General features: G+C 36.1%; 1 protein-coding gene across 2 annotated transcripts in view; it reads right to left on the reverse strand.

Annotated features, from left to right (window-relative positions):
• Positions 1–20534, reverse strand: part of LOC110597688 (E3 ubiquitin-protein ligase SH3RF1-like) — a 70640-nt gene that overhangs the window by 38105 nt on the left and 12001 nt on the right. Inside the window, exon 4 of one of the 2 annotated variants that reach the window (XR_013426600.1) lies at positions 7050–7184. The exons of the other annotated variant lie outside the window; for it this stretch is intronic. The gene's annotated coding sequence lies outside the window, so the exon portion shown is untranslated. The remainder of the gene's footprint in view (positions 1–7049; positions 7185–20534) is intronic. 2 annotated transcript variants of the gene reach the window in all.

Below are 20534 nucleotides of genomic sequence, written 5' to 3' on the forward strand. Positions count from 1 at the left end.
TTGGATACTATAGTATGGATATCATGTTACTGTTAAAGTATTATAGTGTGGCTATCATATAATTGTAAATTGATTATATTATTTTAATTTTAGATACTGTAATATGTATATTAACATAATATCCACAAGGCAGATATTAGTTTTACATGGTATATTATGGGAAAAAGTATAGGTCACAAAACATCTATTTTATCAGTTTTTGAAACTATAGTATGGATGTTATATTAATATTAAAGGCCACAGCATAGCTATTATATCAAATTTACATGTTATATTAAGTTTTAAATACTATATTATGAACATTATATTAGTATTAAAGTCCACAAAGCAGATATTATATTAGTTTTAGATGCTATTGTATGGATATTACATTCATATTTAAGGCCACAGGACAGATTATATTTGCTTTAGAACTCACAGTATGGATATAGTTGAATGCAAAGTTCAGCTATTGTATTAGTGTTACATGCCACAGGCCAAGTGTGATATTCATTTCAGATGCCATGGTATTGATATCACATTCAGGTCAAGGCCTCAGTGCAGCTATTGCATTAGTTGTAGATGCTATCTTATGGGCATAATATTAGCATGAAAGCAACATTGAAGCAATTACATTGGTTCTGGAAGTCACACTGTGGATATCATATTAATGTTAAAGGCCACAGAAAATGTATTATATTAGTTTTACAGGCCACAGTTTGGATATTATGTTAATAATAAAGGAAACAGGTCAGTGATTGAATCAGTTATAGCTGCAGTAGTATCTACATATTATTAACACTAAAGTTCACAGGGCAGCTATTAAATGAATATTAGATGCTCTACTAAAGATGTTATATTAATGTTAAAAGCCATAGGGCACTAATATATCAATTTTCAATGCTATTGTATAGATATATGTTAGTATTAAAGATCATGGAGCAGCTCTTCTATTAGTCTTAGATTTTATAGTATGGATATTGTATTAAAATTAAAGGTCTCAGGGTACCTGTTACATTAATTTTAAAATCTGTAATATCTATATTATATAAATTATAAATGTTAGAAGAAATCTATTATATTGTTATCAGATACTATAGTATGAACATTATAGATTATGAATATTATATTAATATAAAAAGCCCATAGCAGCTATTATATTAGTTTTAGATTATATAATATGGATATTACATTGGTATGAAAGGCCATAGTTTATTAGTTTTATTTTATTAGTTTTAGAATCTATAGTATGGATAATATATTAACATAATCACCAGAGGGTAGCTATTGTATTAGTTTTGAATATAATACTGATCACAAGTTCAAGACCAGCCTCAACAACTGAGTGAGGTCCTAGCAACTTAGTGAGACCCTGTCTCAATTTTTGTTTTTAAAAAGGGGATGAGGTGGGGCTGCTCAGTGGCAGAGCACTTTCCTTGTAAGTGTGAGGCACTGGGTTTGATGCTAGCACCACATAAAAACAAACAAAGGCATTGAGTCTATATACAATTTAAAAAATTTTTTTTAAATGGTGGCGGGTGGTGGCTGGGGATGTAGCTCAGAAGTGCTTTGGGTTAAATTGCCAATACCAAAAAAAAATGACTGGACAACTATTATATCAGTTTTAGAAGCTATAGTTGGGTATCATAATGGTATTAAAGGTTACTGGGTAGTTATTATATTAGTGATATATTCTATACTATGAGTATCATACTAGCATTAAACATCATCATGTAGCTATTTTATTATTTTCAGATGCTATGGTATGGATAATATATTAGTATTAAAGGCCACAGGACAGAACTTATGCCAGTTTTAGATGCTATATGTGGATATCACATTAGAACCAAAAGCCACAGAGCAGCTATTATAACAGTTTTCAATGCAATATTATGTTTAATATATAATACAAAAGGCCACAGAGCAGCTATATCAGTTTTTGATACTATAGGATGGATGTAATAATAGTGTTAAACACAACAGGGCAGCTATTATGTTACTGTTAGATGCTGCAATATAGATATCATATTAGCTATGAAGCCACAGAGCAAATACTATATCAGTTTTATTTTAATTTTTTTGGTATCAGAGATTAAACTCAGGAGAACTTGACCACTGAGCTACATCCCCGACCTTATTTTATATTTTATTTAGAGACAGCGTCTCCCTGAGTTGCTTAGCACCTCACTTTTGCTGAGACTAGCTTTAAACTCATGATCCTCTTGTCTCAGCCTCCAGAGTCACTGGGATTACAGGTGTGTACCACTACACCTGGCCTATATCAGTTTTAGGTGCTATATTATGGATATCATATTATTATCAGAGGCCACGGAGCAGTTGTCATATCAATTTTAAATGCTATATTAGTCTTAAAGGACAGAGGGCAGCCACTGTATCAGTTTTTTATGCTCTAGTATAGATATCATATCAGTACTGAAGACCATGGAGCAGGAATTATATCACTTTTAGATATAGCAGTATGGATATTGCATTAGTATTATATTATTAACTTGAAATGCCCTTATTTTACTTTATTAATTAACAGATATCATTTTATTATAAAAGGCTACAGTGCAGCTATTTTAATAGTTTTGGAAGCTAGAGCATGAATATTATATTAACATTAAAGGCCAAAGGGAAGTTAGTATATTAATTTTACATGTGCTGTTCTATGGGTATCATAATAATATTAAAATCGCAGGGCAGTTATTAGCTTAAGATGCAATAGGATGGATATTACATCAATATTAAAAGCTACAGGGCATCCATTATATTTCTTTCAGATGTTATAGTATAGATGTTATATTAGTATTAAAGTCACAGGGAAGCTAAGTATTAGTTTTAGAGTTTATACTATGGATATAGTGTTGGTATTAAAGACAATAGGGCAACTGTTATATTATTTATAATGATAAAAGTATGGATACTACATTAGAACTATAGGCCACAGGGCTGCCATTTTATTAGTTTTAAATGCTATAGTATGGATATCATAAACGAATTGAAGGTCACAGTGCAGGTATTGCATTCATTTTAGATGCTGTAGTGTAGATTTTATATAGTATTAAAAGGCCACAGGGAAATTATTATTTCAGTTTTAGAAGTCACCGTGTTGATATTATTAAAGGCTATAGGGCAGCTAGTATATTAGCATTAGATGCTATATGTGGATATTGTATTAATATGAAAGACCACAGGAGAGCTATAATACTACCTTTAGAGGCCACAGTATAGTTATAATACTAATAATAGTGTCACAGGCAGCTCCTATAGTACTTAGTATAGATGCTGTAGTATACACACCATATTAGTATTAAAGCCCAGCCAGGCAGTGGCACATGCCTATAATCCCAGTGAGTTAGGAAGCTGAGGCAGGAGGATTACAAGTTCAAGACCAGTTTCAGCAACTTAGTGAGTCCTCCAAGTAATTTATCAAGATCCTGTGTCAAAATAAATTTAAAGAATTTTTAAAAGGCTGGAGATGGGGTTAAATGCCCCTAATTTCAATTCCTAGTACCAAAAAAATGTACTAAAGTTATTATATTAGTTCTATATGCTATACTATATACATCTTATTAGTATTAAGCTATTATATTCATTTTAGATACTAGTTTGGATATCATATTACTATGAAATGCCAGAACTATAGGCATTTAGTTAAATTAATTTTAACTTTAGATGCTATAGTATGGATATCATAATAGTATCAAAGTCCACAGGGCAGCTATTATATTACTTTTAGAGGACATAGTATAGAGATTTTATTAAATTTAAGGCTAAAGGCCATAGGGATGATATTATATCCATTTTAAATGCTATATATTATAGATATCATATTATATGGATATCATATTAAAGGCCACAGAATAGCTATTATATCAATTTAAGATGCTATAATAAGAATGTCATATTGGTATTAAAGGATACAGGGCAGCTATTATATAATTTTTTGGAGGCAATCATATGGGTACTACATTAGTGGCCACAGGGTAGATATTATATTAGCTTGAGATGCTATAACATGGATATTAATTTTGTATAAAAGACTACAGGGTAGCTATTATATTAGTTTTAGATGCTATCGTTTGGATATATTATTAACATTAGAGGTTACAGGGAAGTTATTATATTAGTAATATTATTAAACCCTCAGGACAGTTATTATATTAGTTGTACTTACTACAGTGTAGATATTACTTCAATATTAAAGCCACAGATCAGCTATTATATTAATGTAGATGCTGTAGTATGGATATCATACTAATATGAAAGGCTACAGTAGAGCTTTATTATCCTATTCTGCAGCCATGTAAGCATATATTAATACTAAATGCCACAAGGAAGTTTTTACAGTACTGTAAGATGCTACAGTAAACATACTACATTAGTATTAAGGCCAAAGTTTAGTTGTTATATTAGTTTTAAGTACTATATTATTTTTAGATAGTATTCTGTATCGTAATAGTATTGGCAGCTATTATATCAGATTTAAATGCTACATTACAGAGAATTTATTAATATTAATTGCCATAGGGCAGCTATCTTATCAGTTTTAGATGCCAAAACAAATAATCACATTAGTACTAATGGTTGCAGGTCAGCTATTATATTAGTATTAAGACCACAGGGGAGATATTATATCCATTTTAGATGATAGAGTATGTATATCTTATTTGTATTCAAGGCTACAGGGCAGCTATTATATCAGTTTTAGATGCTACACTAAGCAGTTTTAGATGTTCTACTAAATTGATATCATATCAGTATTAAAGGCATCAGGGCAACTATTTGCTTTAGGTGCTACAGCATGTATATTATTTAGTATTAAGACCACAGTACAGACATTATATTAATTCAGATGCTACAGTATGATATTATATTAATATTAAAGGTCACAGGGCAACTATGTTATCAGTTTAACATGATATGATATGAATATCATATTAGTATTTTATATATATTATATCATATTATTAAAGGCCACAGGGCAGCTCTTATATTAGCTTTGGATACTATAGAATGAATATTTTGTTATTTTAAAAGATCTCGGGGAAGACATTATATCAGTTTTAGATGTTCTAGCATGGATATCATAAATTAGTATTAAATGCTCAGGTCAACAATTATGTCACTTTTAGATGTTTAAGTACGCATAACATGTTAGTATTAAAGTCAACATGGCAATTGCTATATTAATTTCAATAGTATAGCATGGATATCATTAGTTTAATGGCTACAAAGCAGATATTTTACAAGCTTAATGTACTATAGTATAAATTTCATGCTAATATTAAAGGCCATAGAGTACCTGTTTACCAGTTTTAGATTCTATATTATGTATATTAAATATTAAAATCCACCAGAGAGTTATTATATTGGTTTCGCAAGCTGTAGAAAAGGTGTCTCATTCATATTAAAGGTCATAGGACATCTCTTACATTGGTTTTAGAGGTCATAATATGTATGTCATATTAGTATTAAAAGCTACAGGGGAGCTGTTATACTAGTTTTAGATGCCATAGTATGAATATCACATTAGATTTAAAGGCCACAGCCCAGCTACTATATTCATTTTAGGTACTATAGTTTAGATATCATAGTAGTATTAAAGGCCTCTAATGGCTCTGATATTTGTTTTTGATGCTATAATATGAAAATCATATTAATAGTAAATTCCACAGAGCAGCTATTTTTTCAGTTTTCCATGCAATATTATGGTGATCATATCAGTAACAATGGCCACAGGACAGATTTAGAGGTCATGATATGGATGACATTTTAATAGTGAAGCCTATAAGGAAACTATTGTATTAGTTTTACATGCTATCACAAAGTTATTATATTAATACTAAAGGCAGAGGAAAGCCATAGGATGGATATAATATTAGTATTGGAAGGCCTCAGGACAGTTTTTATATTAATTTCAGGGGCTGGTTTCTTACCCAAGAGCATCTGCTAACTTCAAACTCATTTCCAGCCTCCTAGGAACCAGAAGTAGCCTTCATCAGACCCTCTAGGTATGTCCTGCCTCATCTCAGACTCCAAACATAGCTTCTTCTCTGCCCAGAATGGCCACAGTCCAATCTGACCAGTCATCCATGCAGCCAGAACAGAAATTGTCCTTTCCAGATCAGGCAAAGGAGGTGTCTGGAGACTGTTTGCATCATTCAGTCTTACCTATATCCCAGTAAAAGAGCAGATGGAGGCCAACTCTGCTGGTCCACTGGAGCTACTAGGGCCCCAACTGGACAAATGAGGAAACCCAGTGCTCTTGTGGCAAGGGTTTTTATACTTGTATACTTGGCTTAAAGTTGCACAGGACTCTGAACATGGTGGGTATTTTGCCAGGTCCAGAGCCTCTTGGGACATTTGGAGATTAACCTATGCAGATGGAAGTCAGTCTCCACTCCTTTCTTTGTTTCTCTCATTTGTGCTGCTGCTATTCATGTCAGCAAGAAAAAAAGAAACTCAGCTTTTCCTTCTCTATTTCTTTCTTGACTTTCCATTCCTTTCAGCCTTCTTTTTCTCCTCAGGAACCTGTGTTAAATCTAGCTAGGGTAGAATATGTGCTCATGTAACCCATAAGGCTCAGAGTCTAGAATCACTGGTACCACAAGCTTCCACGCCTATTTATAATTTTGGAAGTTCTGAATTATCTTCTAATTTGTTTCTCCAGATTCCACACAGAATTTATCTACACAGATTTTATGTGTAGCCTCTTGTAGTTAACTTCTCAGCCAGAAGAAACATTTTATATGTTAGTCATTTCCCCTAAGTGTTTTGGTTTTACTTGATATTGTTTTTTGAGTTGTCTTTCACTTACTTCTCCTTTCTTCTCTCTTCTACTCTCTCTTTCCTTATATATCTCTTTCATTATGAATAAATGCAGCAAGAAAGTGTAAAACCTGATTTTTCTTTTATTTCTTCCATGACTCTACATTCCTCATAAACCCTCTTTTTCTCCATGGTGTCCTAGATGTGCTTTCAGAGTCTGGCTGATACACTTGCATCCTCATCAAACCTCACCCTTCACCTCTGAAATCGCTGGTACCTCAGGCTACCTTACTTACCATTTCTGATTTGGAAGATCTGAATTATCTTCTACCTTGTTCCTCCTGATTCTTCATGAAAATTTCTTTGAAGATTTGTCTTGTGTCACTTGAACACATTTTTATATTCCTTTTGACATCAGTTGTAGTTAACTTCTGAGGTAGAAAAACAATTTTGTAGGTTATAACGTCATATAAACATTTTTATTTAGCTTGATTTTGTTCTTTGCTTGCCATTCATTCATCATTCATCCACTCATGTACACTGCAGTTCCTGGAATCCAACCCAGGCATTACTTATTCCAGAGAAAGCCTCCACCACTAAGCTCCATGCACAGCCTTGGAAGGTGAGCAATTGACATTATGGAAGACTTATTTTCCCCAATACCACTAAGACCAGGTGAGACAGCCTGAGGCACACAGAATTCATTTAGCTAGCCTCAAGAAAAAGCCCAGATTTCCTGTGGTACCTGTGTGTGTTTATTTCATGTGTAACACAAAGGATACCTCTGACTAGTCACCAGGGAAGCTGAGGCTGGAGAATGGGAGGATGGCATGTTGCAGATGATCCTGGGAAACCTCATGAGACCATGTCTCATAAAAAGAACTCATTATGGCATGGTGACACTCAGTAACCCTGCAAACATGGCACTGAAAGTGGCATTGAGCACTCCAACTGAAGCCTGCAGCACTCTGCCCACTGTGCCCTGGCAGCTTTGCATGGGATCCACTCTGGTTTTGGTGTATAAATTAACACAGAAACATTAGTAGATAATAGAAGAAAATTATATTGAAACAATGGGAATCAGTACTTTTGCATAGGAAGCTCTGGGAAATGTTGTTTACTGTAGTCTCCTGAAGTTGAGACAAAATTTAAAAAACAAGATGAATTTGGTTGTTTGGAAAGTGTGAAAGCTGCCTGTGAACTCTATTCTCTTCTATCAGAAAAAGTAACTGAAATTAATGAGGCACTTTGCAGAAAATCCACTGCTTGTGATAAACCCTGTTATGAAGATGGTTGGTTGAGGAAGATGAAACTGAGAGAAGAAGAATTTGAGAAGTATGTGAAATCTGTTGGGGCATAAAAAATAGCACTCTAAGTACACTCATTCAACACAGCTGTCTTAAGTAAATGGTGATAGGAAGACTTACAAGACATTACTTTCAATACTGCTACTGGAGAAAGATACCCCTTAACTTTCCAGAAATTACAGATAAACACAATATGCATTATTTTTACAATTCCTTATGACTTTTAGAGTAAGTTTTAGGCTCTGGTGAAATTATCTGTGGATATTAACTATTTTTAAAAATTATGTAATTCAAGGAATCTTGATATAAGCCTTATGTAATATTGTTATTTGCTTACAACCATCCCTGCATTGGGGTCAATAGACTTAATGATCTTCCCACCGGAAAAAACTAGGAGTGGAGGAAAGTGTTTATCATGCAGTGTCAGAAGAAAAATACTGTCTTAATTGTATAATATACTGTATTTGCTGGTGTTATGTTTATACACTAAAGGAACAGCTTTGCAGCAAGAAACAAAGTATTCAACTTAAAAAAAAAAAAAGCAAAAAGAGTGGGGCCGTGAGATGGCATGCCCCTGGTTTCCATCCTCATATCTTTTCTTTAGTTATCAATACTGTGTTGCCTTTCTTAAAGAGAGAAATCTGATTTTTTTCTTCTCTGTTTCTTCCATAACTCTCAATTCCTCTCAGTCCTTCTTTTCTCCAGTGTCCCAGCTGTGTTCCCCGAGGATGGGCCAGAACATCTGCACTCAGGTCAAACTCCAGCCTAGGCTTCTGGATTCGTGGGTATCAGAGGCTGCCATACGTACTTGTTTCTGATTTGGAAGGTTAAATTAACTTCTAAGTTGTTCCTCCTGAGCACATAAGAACTTTCTAGTTAAAGACTAGACTGTCCTCTTGATAGCATTTTGATGTTTCTTTTGCACAAACCATAGTAAACATCTCCGCTTGAAAACAATTTTTTTTTATTACTAGCATCCCATACATGTTTTTGTTTTGACTGATTTTGTTTCTATGGTTTCCATTTGTTCCTTCATTCATTCACTTATTTATTTCACAGTTCTGGGAATTCAATCTCAGGCATCACACACTCCAGGGAAAGCCTCCAGCACTCAGCTCCATCCCAACCCTGGGGAGTGTGCAGTTCAAGGTACAGAAGGCTTTGGGTTTCCCAGAAACTCTAATCCCAGAAAATACAGGCTGAGGAACAAAAAATTTGTTTTTCTTCTTTAAACAGGAATCACAGATTTCTTTGACATCCACGTTCATTTTTAAGAAACTTCCCTGTGAGTAGGGTGGCTGAGATGGGAGATTATTATCCTGGACAGCCTCATGAAACCCTGTCTCAAAATGAAACATTAAAGAGGCTGGGACTGCAGGTACTGTGTACCTGGGTTCACTCCTTAGCTTCATAAAAAATAAAAGTATTTTGTGCTATTTCTCTCTCTTTTATTTCCCTGTTTAATGCTGTATTTATTCCAGGAAGAAAGAGAAATGCCTTTTTCTTCTCTGTCCATGATTTTCTGCTCCTTTCTCTCCTTTTTCTCCCCAGTTTCTCTACTGTGTTGGATGATCATAGGCCTATGCTTCTGCACTCACATGACCCCCAACCTTAGTTTCTGGAAAAGCTGATGCACAGGCTGAAGTTGCTAGCACCACAGGCTACCACACAGACATTTCTTCTGGCACCAACTTCAGTTAAATTCTCCACTACCAAAAAATTTTGTAGGTAAATCCCATGCCATTTTTTTTTGCCTTATATTGTTTTCTGGTTGTTATTCATACATCCACTAATTTATACTGCAGTCCTGAAAATCCATTCCTAGGCATCATAAATACGAGGGAATAGTTCTGTCACTGAGCTCCATCCGCAGTCATTGGAGTTTTGCACCTCAAGGTAGAGAAGACTCCATGTTCCCCAACAATGTAAAGCTTCCAGGGTGAAAATCAGCATGAGAGATCCTCAACTTTTCCTTCATGATATCTTCCACGACTTTCCATTCTTCTCAGATTTTCCTTTTGTCCTCAAACTCCTGGCTGTGTTCCTCTGAGCTAATCTTCTACACCTGTATTCATGCACTCTCCCAGTTCAACTTTGTGCTGATACCACAAGCTCCTCCTCATGCCTGATTCTGATTATTAACAGATTATCTTCTAATTTTGACTTTGATATTTCTTTTGATAACCAACCACAGTTAACTTCTCTGCTAGGAAAAAAAATATTGCCGGTTACAAGCATCCCATAAATGTTTTTGTTTTGCCTTATTATTTTTTTCTGTTATTTTTTGGTTGCCATTCATTTACTCATTTTCTGCAGTCTGGCTGGGCACAAATCACCAGCCACTTGAAGATTCAAGCAGGAACAAACTTTATTTTTAGAACTCATGCTGCACACCGCCCATGTGAACTCTCTAGGAACTCCCCCAGAGCTCCACCAGAACTTTGGGAACTTCGGGAGCACTCAACCTGCGAACTCCACCCACACGAACTCTCTAGGAACTCTGCCAGAGCCCAACCAGAACTCAACTAACCCACTCGGACTCTCTAGGAACTCCGCCAGAGCTCAAAAATAGCGGGCACTCGAGGCAGCAGGAACTGCTCCTTCTGGCAAAATGCCAGGCACCATCTTGACCTGGCATGGCTCTCAACACTCATTTATATTGCACCTTGGGAATCCAATCCCAGGCATGACACTTTCCAAAGATAGTCACTACCCCTGAGCCCTCTTCCAATTCCTGGGAAATTAGCATTTTAAGTTACGCAGTACTCAATGTTTCCCTACAGAGATAAGCTGATGATAGACAACCAGACGCATACTGAATTTATTTAACTTAAAGATGAAACCCAGATTTCTTTGATACCTACATTAGTAATTAAAGAAATGGCCCAGTGACTAAAGAGGCTGAGGCTGGAGAATATGGAGATGGCATGTTCAAAGTGATCCTGGGAAGCAATGCCAGAACCCATCTCAAAATTAAAAGAGGCAAGGACTGTGAAGTATCATGCATCTATGTTTAATCATCAGATACGAAATAAATCATTTCATTCTCCTTTTTCTTATTTCTCTCCTTTGTGCTGCTTTTATTTTCTGGAGAAACTCAACTTTTCTCTGTTCCTTCTATGACTTTCCATTCCTCTCCTCATGGTCCTGACTTTGTTCACTCAGGGCTGCCTAGTATACCTATACTTGTGTGAACCTATAGCCTCTTCTTCTGGAATCATTGTAACATAGGCTACCACAACTATCCATTTTTACTTTTGGAGTGTCAGAATCATGCACAAAATTTATCTTCAAAGATTTAACTTGTGTCCACTTGAGCACCTTGTGATATTTCTTCTGACATCAAAATGTTAAAATCTCCATTAGAAAAAAAAAGTTCATATGTTGCTACCATACCATAAACATTTTTTTTGGCCTGACTTTATTTTTGGTTGCCTTCATTCACTCACACATTTACATTACATTTCTCAGAATCATGTCCCAGGCAACACACATGCCAGGTAATGTTCTAACACTGATCTCCATTCCTAGCCCTGGAGGTGAGCCAAGGAAAGACAGCATGAGGCACACAGAATTTATCTTGGTTAAAGAGGGAGCCCAGGTTCCTTTGCTACCTATGCACAGTATAAAATAAACTCTGCTCAGTGACAGGGATGTTAAGGATGGAGAATGGGAGCATGCTATGTGCATTGTGATTTGGGGCAACCTTGTGAACATTTCATGAAAATATTCCAGGCAAAAGGCAACACAAAAAGATAGGTTCTACTTTTCCTTCTCTGTTTCTTCCATGAATTTTCAATCCTCTGTCTATTTTTATCCATGGAGTCCCTGTTGTGTCCCCAAGCTAGCCTTCTACACATATACTCCAGAGGTCCTCAGCAACAGCTCCTGCAACCACTGGAACAATATGCTATTATACAATTTAATTTCTAATTGCAGAAGGTCTGATTTTCTTCTAATTTGTTTTTCTTAACCATAAATGATATTTCTTTTCAAAATTTGATTTCTGTCATCTTAATCACCTTTTGATATTTATTCTGACACCATTATTTTTTTAAAAAAATTTAATTTGTATATGACAGCAGAATTGATTGCTATTCTTATTACACATATAGAGCATAATTTTCATGCCTCTGGTTGTACACAAAGTATATTCACACCAATTTGTGTCTTCATACATGTACTCTGGATAATAATGGGGCACCAACCATTTTGAAACACTTTACTGTAAAATTTTTTACAGGTTAATATTTTCTCAAATCAATTGGTGCTTTATTCCTTCTCCCATCCATTCACTTTCCATATTTCTCTATCCTGATGCCTTTCTTCATGCAATAAAAATCAAACCTTAACTCTTAACACTAAACTTAAACCTCTAACCCATGCCATAAATCCTAACTTAACACTATCCCTAACCATATTGCTAATCCTAACCCCAAAGCCAACCATTAACCTTAATCCTCTAACTCTAACCCCTAAGCCTAACCCTAAACCTTAAATTTAATCCTCACCATAAACCTCTAACCATTTTCCTAAACTAGCCCCAACCCTTTTCCCAACTGCAAACCCCTAATCCAACCCATAACCCCAATCTTACTATCAACTCTAACACTACCTACCTGAAGATGGCAGCAGCTCCCACTTGAACTTGATGAAGCAGCAAGTGCCCAGGTGGCTTACAACTTCTGTCTAACATGGACACAAATGAGATGTTCCATGACCCTCTTCTTTGAGTCATTTGCTGTAGTGGCTCACAGCAGCCAGAAAACTATTTATACCAATTCACCATAAAGCATATCTTTCAAACGTATCTTAAAATAATATATTTAAACAGGCATATGCCCACACATACAGGGAAAGGTAAGTGGTAAAGGGCCTGTAGCTTTTGTGCCCTCCCCAGGCAGCATCCTGCCAGCACCTTCAGCAACAGAGAGTCATAAAACTCTATCCTTCTCTTTTTATAGATGCTTCATTGAGTACACATGATTCATTAAATTATTGATTATTTGTTACCAATTTAGCCTTCAATTCCTCTGTTCTCCTTAAATGTGTGGGAAGGCTCAAGTTCAAACCCTGTAATGACAGTTTTTTTCCCACTGAACACAGTCATCCTGTGTTGCCCAGGAGCCCTAGATCATCAATCACCTCACTGGCATCAGAGAGACACATTGCTTCACAGATTGAAGAATGAGGAGCTAAGAGACAGGAAACTGAAGCAGAGACCAAATATGTATTTCTTAGCACAACAAACCACAAAGTAGCTTCAAATTGACAAAGAACTTGAATACATACTTTTTACCAGTAAACATGAAAAGATGATTAATAGGATATTGTATTAGTGTCATTATAGACATGCAAGTTAAACTACAGTGAAATTTCCTCACTCCTACTAATAAAGCCATAATCTAAATATTTAAAAATAACAAGTGTTGGAAAGGATGAAGAGAAATCAGCACTCTTTTATATACCTGTTACAATACATAATGTGAAGCTTGTGTATGGAGTAGTTTGCTATTTCCTCAAAAAGTAAATATAGAATTATCATAGTACTCAACAACTCCATTTCTATGTATTTAACCCCAAAGAACTGAAAGGAGGTATTAAAAGAAAAGTACATGTGTACACTCTCCATCTGTTAAAGTCATGAAAATGAGAGACAGGCTAAAAAGGAGTTTTAGGAAAAGAATCCTAGATATGAGTAAAAAAATTAGGGTTTTTTTCCCCAGTTGGGCAGGTAGTGAAAGTGAGGATTGATTACCATGGAGAAGCTTGCTGATGTCCTGATTTGCAGGTTATGTGGTGGTCACCTGGGAGCATCCTATATTGAGTAAAATACACTGCAGTATTTTATATGGAGATGCAAATCTGGCATAGCAATGACCAGTGGAGAATGTGAGTGAAAGGATGCAGAGCATTTTGCACCACCAAAGCAGGGTTCCTGTAAGCTTAGCACTATCAGAAAATCAACTGCTTTTTAAAAACCACAATGTCAATACTATGCCAGAAAAACATACATCAGACTTTTTTTTAGGGAAGCTGACCCTTATAAATCCAGCTCAGCCAAATCTCAGAAATATAATTATAAGGAATCTTTCATTAGAAGTGACTGTGTGTGCGTGTGTGTGTGTGTGTGTTACATTAGTACTAGAGGCTAAAATTTGGACGTTATCTTAGTGTAAGAAGGCAACTTAGCGATTATTATAGTGATATAAAACCAATGTGTTCATAGTAGATTAGCATTAAAGACCACACAGTCTGGATATCACTGTGAAGGCAGTAAGGGTTCATGTTAAGTAAATATATTACTAGTAGAGGCCATCTATGTACACTGTAAGCATACTTTGGGAAACAAAACAATGTGAATATCACATTAGTATTAAAGGGCACAATGTGTATACTGTATTAATATCAATGACAAAAGGTCATGTATGCTTGTAATCCCAGCAGCTCATAAGACTGAGGCAGGAGGATGGCAAGTTCAGGGCCAGCCTCAGCAACTAAGTGAGGCCCTAAGCAACTTAGACACACCCTGTCTCAAAATAAAAACTAAAAAGAGCTGGCATGTGGCTTAATGATTAAGTGCCCTTGGATTCAATAACTAGTACAAAAAAAAGAACAAAAGATCAACAATTATATTAGACTAGATGTCTCTGTGAGGACATTGTATGTGTCATGAGTGGCAGAGGATTCAATGAAGATATTATCTGCATCACAGGCCTCAGTGAGGATATTATATAGGTCAGAAGTTTCAGTTTAGATATTATATTAGTGGTAGAGTCCTGAATAAAATATTATATTAGTGTAGCAGGTCTCAGTGAAGATACTTTACTAGTATCACAAGTCTCAGTGATAACACTGTATGTGCTAGAGATTTCAGTAAGGATATTATATGTTTTAGATGCTTCAGTGTGAATATTATGTGTGTCAAAAACCTGACTGGGAACAATATCTGAGTATCTGAAGCCACCGTGAGAATATTATATTTGTCAGCGGCCTCAGTGAGATTATTATTAAGTATCAGAGGCCTCACTGTAGAATATGATAACTATTAAAGGTTAATTGAGGATATCTGTAAGAGTATTCATTGAGAATATGATGAGTATCAGAGGTCTGAGTATATTTGTCATAAGCTGCAGTGAGAATATATATATATATATATATTTATAACACTATGTATAAATTATATATTTATATAATGTAGGCAAATATATTTATGCAAATATATTATATATGTGTGTGTGTGTGTGTGTGTGTGTGTGTGTGTGTATGTGTGTGTGTACTGGGGATTGAACCAAGGAGTGCTTTACCACTGAAATACATCTCAGCTCTTTTTATTTTTTTGAGACAGAACTTCACCAAATTTTTGAGGCTGGATTCAAACTTGCAATCTTCCTGACTCATGCTCCCGATTCATTAGGATTACAAGTCTATGCCACTATATTGAAGTTATTGAGAATATTATTGAGTTTCCAAGTCTTCAATGGGTCATTATGAGTTAGATGACTCAATGAGTATATTATATCACTCAGAGGACTCAATTAAGGTATTATTTTTGCCAGAGATCTTGGTGAGATTATTATATGAATATCAGAGAACTCAATGAAGATAATATAGGTGTTACAGTCTTAACTGATGATATTATATGAGTATTAGAGATTTCAGTGAGAATATTATGAGTGACAAGAGAACTTGGTGAGGTTATTATATCTTTCAGAGGCCTAAATGAGAATATTACATGAGTGTCAAAGGGTTTTGTGTGGATATATATGTCTCATCCACCTCATTAAAAATATTACATTTGGGGCTGGGGTTGTGGCTCAGCAGTAGAGCACTTGCCTAGCACATGTGAAGCCCTGGGTTCAATCCTCAGCACCATATAAAAATACATAAAAAAATAAAGGTACAACAACAACTAAAAAATTAAAGAATATTACATTAGTGTTAGATAACTCAGTGAATATATTATATGTATTAGAGTCATCACTGATCATATTATGTTTTTCAGAATCTCAGTGGTGATATTATATGAATGTCAGAGGTCTCAATGAGACCATTATATATTTTAGTCCATTTAGTTAATATATCTGTAAGAGGACTCACTAAAGATATTATATGTCCCCTTATATGTGACAGAGGACTAAGTGATGATATCATAAATTTTAAAGGCATCAACGTGGATATCATATGTGACAGAGAACTCAGTGTGAAAATTTTGTGTCAGAAGCATCAATAAGAATATTATATGTGTAAAAAAAGAATATTATATGTGTGCCACAGGTATTTTCAGAGCCACAGTGAGTATATAAAATATCTGGTAGAGGCAAAATGAAGATACTATATTAATGTCACAGGACTCAGCATGGATATTATATGTGATATAGAACTGAGAGAGGATGTTCTTTGTATTAGAGAACTCAGGGACACTATATGTGTCAGAAACCTCAGTGAGAATATTATATTCTTTAGAGGTTTTAGTTTGGATAGTGTATTAAAAAGAGGCCTCAGTGAGATCATTATATGGGTTAGAGGCCTCATGTAGCCATGATATTTGTTATAGACCTCAATGAAGATATCATATGAGTGCCACAGGCATCAGAGAAGATATTATATGGGTAAGGGCCTTAAGGTGCATATTATATGTCAGAGCACCAAGTGAGGATATTATAGATGAAAGAGGCCTCATTACATGAGTGTCAGAGGAATCAGTGAAAATATTATATGAGTGTTACAGACCTCAATGAGTATATTCTGTAAAATGCCACAGTGAGGCATTACATCTTTTACATATATGGAGATTCACTGAGGACATTATATGAATAGCAGAGAACTCAATAAGAATATAAATATGAAAGTCCTGACTAATAATATTATGTATATCAGAAGTTTCAGTCCTCACTGAAGCCCTTATTATGTTAGAGACTTCAGTAAGAATAGTAAATGTGTTAGAGTCTACATGAAGATATTATGTGTCAGAATCCAGAGCAAGGCTATTACCTGAGTGTGAGAGGTATATGTATTAGAGCCCTCAATCACACTGTTATATGACTATGAACATCCTTAGTGAGAAAAATATCTGACTGCAAGAGGCCTTGTTGAAGGCATTGTATGTGTTTGAGATCTCAGTATGTTCAATCTATGGCTCAAAGGTCTCAGGAAAAAAATCCTATGTGTCAGAGGTCTCACAGAGGATAAAACAGGAATGCCAGACTACTCAGCAAGAACATTAATTGTGTTAGAGTCCTCAGGGAAGAAGGTATAATGTCACATACTTCAGTGAGGGTATTCTGTGTTGAAGGCCTTGGCATTATGGGCTCAAATGACTCAGTCCCTACTCTACATAGGTTGGAGCCCTCTGTGGGGATTTTCATATGTTTCAGAGACCTCAATGAGACACATGAATATATCAGAGGATTTATTGTATATACTATGTAACCTTTGAATGTCTCAGTTATATTTTGAATATCTATCAGAGCATAATCTGTACAGACATCAGGTGCCCCAGAGCACTTGGTAAGATAGTGCTTAAGTGTTAGAGGTCTCAGGAGGTCATTATCTGAGCTTTAGAAGCCTAAGGGTGGATATTATATTCATTTCATTGTCCTACATGAGGATGATATCCATTGCAGAGTATTTAGGCAGTATGTTACCAGTGTGAGTTGACTCAGTGCCATATGATGTGAATGTCAGAGGCCTCATAGAGGAATCATGGGAGTTTCAGAAGAGGATACATTGAGGATATGATTATCAGATACCTGCTTCAGGCTATTATAAATGTGTCCAAGGCCCAAATCAGTATATTTTATGTGTCAGAAGCTTCAGTGATGACACTGTATTTGACATAGACCTCTGTGAGCATATTGTAGGTGGCCGAGGCATCACATAGATAAGTGTCAGAGCCTAGAGCCAGGGCGTTACCAGACTGTCTGAGGCCTCAGTAACAATGTGAATATGACCAAGGTCACATGTAGATATAGTAGATATATGTAGAGGGCAGAGGCCTCTGTGAGGATATGGTATGTGTCCAAGGCTTCAGTGAGAATGTAATGTGTTTGTCACAGGCCTCACATTTGATATTATACTTCATAGAGACTGCAGTAAATTTACTATACCTGTCAGAGGCCTCAGGTTTCTCCTCTGGAAAGAGGCCTCCATAGGCATATGATGGCTATGTCAGAGGCCTCAAAAAGATCCTAAGTGGAAAAGATCTCTGTTAGCCAATTACATGTGTCAGATGTCTCCAATACATCATTAATATTAGAGGCTTCAGTAAGCCTCTTATATGTTCTATAGGTCACAATGTAGATACATTATATGTCAAAGCCCTCAGGGAGTTAGAGGCCTAAAGGAGTATATTTTATCTGCCAGAGGTTTCAGGTAGAATATTACATGCTCCTAACTCTTCAGTGAGGCAATTAACTGGTCAGTGGACTCAGCATTGATACTTCATTGCTATCAGAGGCCTCCGTGAAGATACTATTACGGTTACAGGCCTCATTGAGAATACTAAATGGGTCAGAAGCTTAGCGACAATGGAGGATGGGTCAGAGGCCTGGGGATATCACATGCATCTGAGTCTTCAGAGAGAATATTTTGTGTGTCAGAGGCCTCAGCAAGTATAGGGGCTATAGGCCTCACTGTTTATATTACATGAGCATCAGAAGCCTGAGGGAGGACATTCAAAATGTGTCAGAGGCCTAACTGAGGATAATTTGCTTTTGAAGGGCTAAGGGAAGATATTGTTTGTCAGAGGCCCCAGAGCAGATACCAGGTATCAGAGGCTTCAGTGTAGGTAGAAGGTGTGAGAACCCTGAATGAAGATTTCATTGATTTCAGAAGCAATGTTATTATCATAGGACTCAGTGAATATACTAGGTTAGTGTCAGAAGACAAGAGAGGACATTCTACGTATCAGAATCCTCTAGGAGTTTATTATATGGATTTCAAAGACCTCAGGGAAGATATCACATGATTCTTGGAGCTGTGAGTGGGGACATTTTAAGTTTCAGAGTCCTCAGGAAGTTGATTAGGGGTGTCAGTGGCTTCAGTGTGATTGTATATGAATGTCAGATGCCTCAGTGAGTATGTGATGTGGATGTCAGAGGAGGCATGGAGGATATCCTATCAGGGTCAGAGACACCCAGGAGAATTCTAAATAAATACCAAAGTCCAAATGAGGATATGCAGGGTTTAGAGTCCAGTGTACCTATGGTAAGAGTAGGAATACTCTGTAAGCCTATTATATACCTTAAAATCTTCATGTGGATATTTACTGTCAGAGTCCAGAGCAAGGCTATGAACTGATTGTCAGAGGCCTCAGTGAAAATCATACATATGATCCAGGACTCTGAAAACATTATGTCCAAGTCAGAGGCCTCAGAGGATGTGCAATGGGTCAGAGTCTTCATGATTGCTGCAGGACAGTTAGGACATGTTCTATGTTCAGGGCCTCAGTAAGTTGAGAACATGCATCTGAGGACTCAGTGTGGATAATATATGTGAGAGAACCCCCAGTAACACTATTATATTACTATAAACATCCTTAGTGAGGAAAATATTTGATTGCAATAGACCTTGTTGAAAGCATTGCATATGTTTGACATCTCAGTATGTACAATCTATGGCTCAAATGTTTCATGAAGGAAATCCTATGTGCCTGAGGCCTCACAGAAAATATTATGGAAGTACCAGGCTACTTAGTAAGAACATTGCATGTTTTAGAGTCCTCAATGAAGAGAGTATACCACTGTCACATCCCTCAGTAGGATATTACAGGGTGGAATGCCTCAGCATTTGTACAGCTTGGGTAAGAGTCCTCTGTGGAGTTACTGTCTGTGTCAGAGACTTCAAGGGGATACTTAAAATTGTCAGAGGGATCTGTTTTGATAGGAAGGTACTGTCAGAGTCTTCAGTGATTTTTTTAATATTTTAGACAATAGGAATCTTTGCCAGTGAGGCTCTTAGGTGTGCCTGAGCTCTTGCTGATATATTAACTGAGGGCCAAGAGGATTGAGGGAAGATATTTTTTGAGTCCCACAAGCCTCTATGAATAAGTTGTATAACTGTCAGAGGAACCAGGGAGGAAAGGATATGAGTGATAGAGATCAGAGTGAGGATATTGTACACTTAAGAATCCTCAATAAATAGAATAGGAGTGTTTATGGACTCAGTGAGATGATCAAGAAATGTCAGAGGATTCAGTGAGTATCCGATGTGTCAGAGAAGGACTCACTAAGGATATTACGTGAGTGTCAGAGACCTCCATGAGAATGTTTCATAAGCACCATAGACCTGAGTCTTGACATATATGTACTGTAATAAGAAGAGGACTCTGTTAGCATATTATATGTGAAAGTTCTTTGAGGATCAGAAGTGAGAATAATACATTTGTCAGAGGACATACTGAAAATATTCTGTCAAGGTCAGAGGTCCCAGTGAGGATGTGATATGGGTCAGACTTCATTGAGTTTATTTTGT

Source organism: Ictidomys tridecemlineatus, chromosome 10 (genome assembly GCF_052094955.1).
Source record: "Ictidomys tridecemlineatus isolate mIctTri1 chromosome 10, mIctTri1.hap1, whole genome shotgun sequence".
In the NCBI taxonomy this organism is placed as follows: Eukaryota; Metazoa; Chordata; class Mammalia; order Rodentia; family Sciuridae; genus Ictidomys; species Ictidomys tridecemlineatus.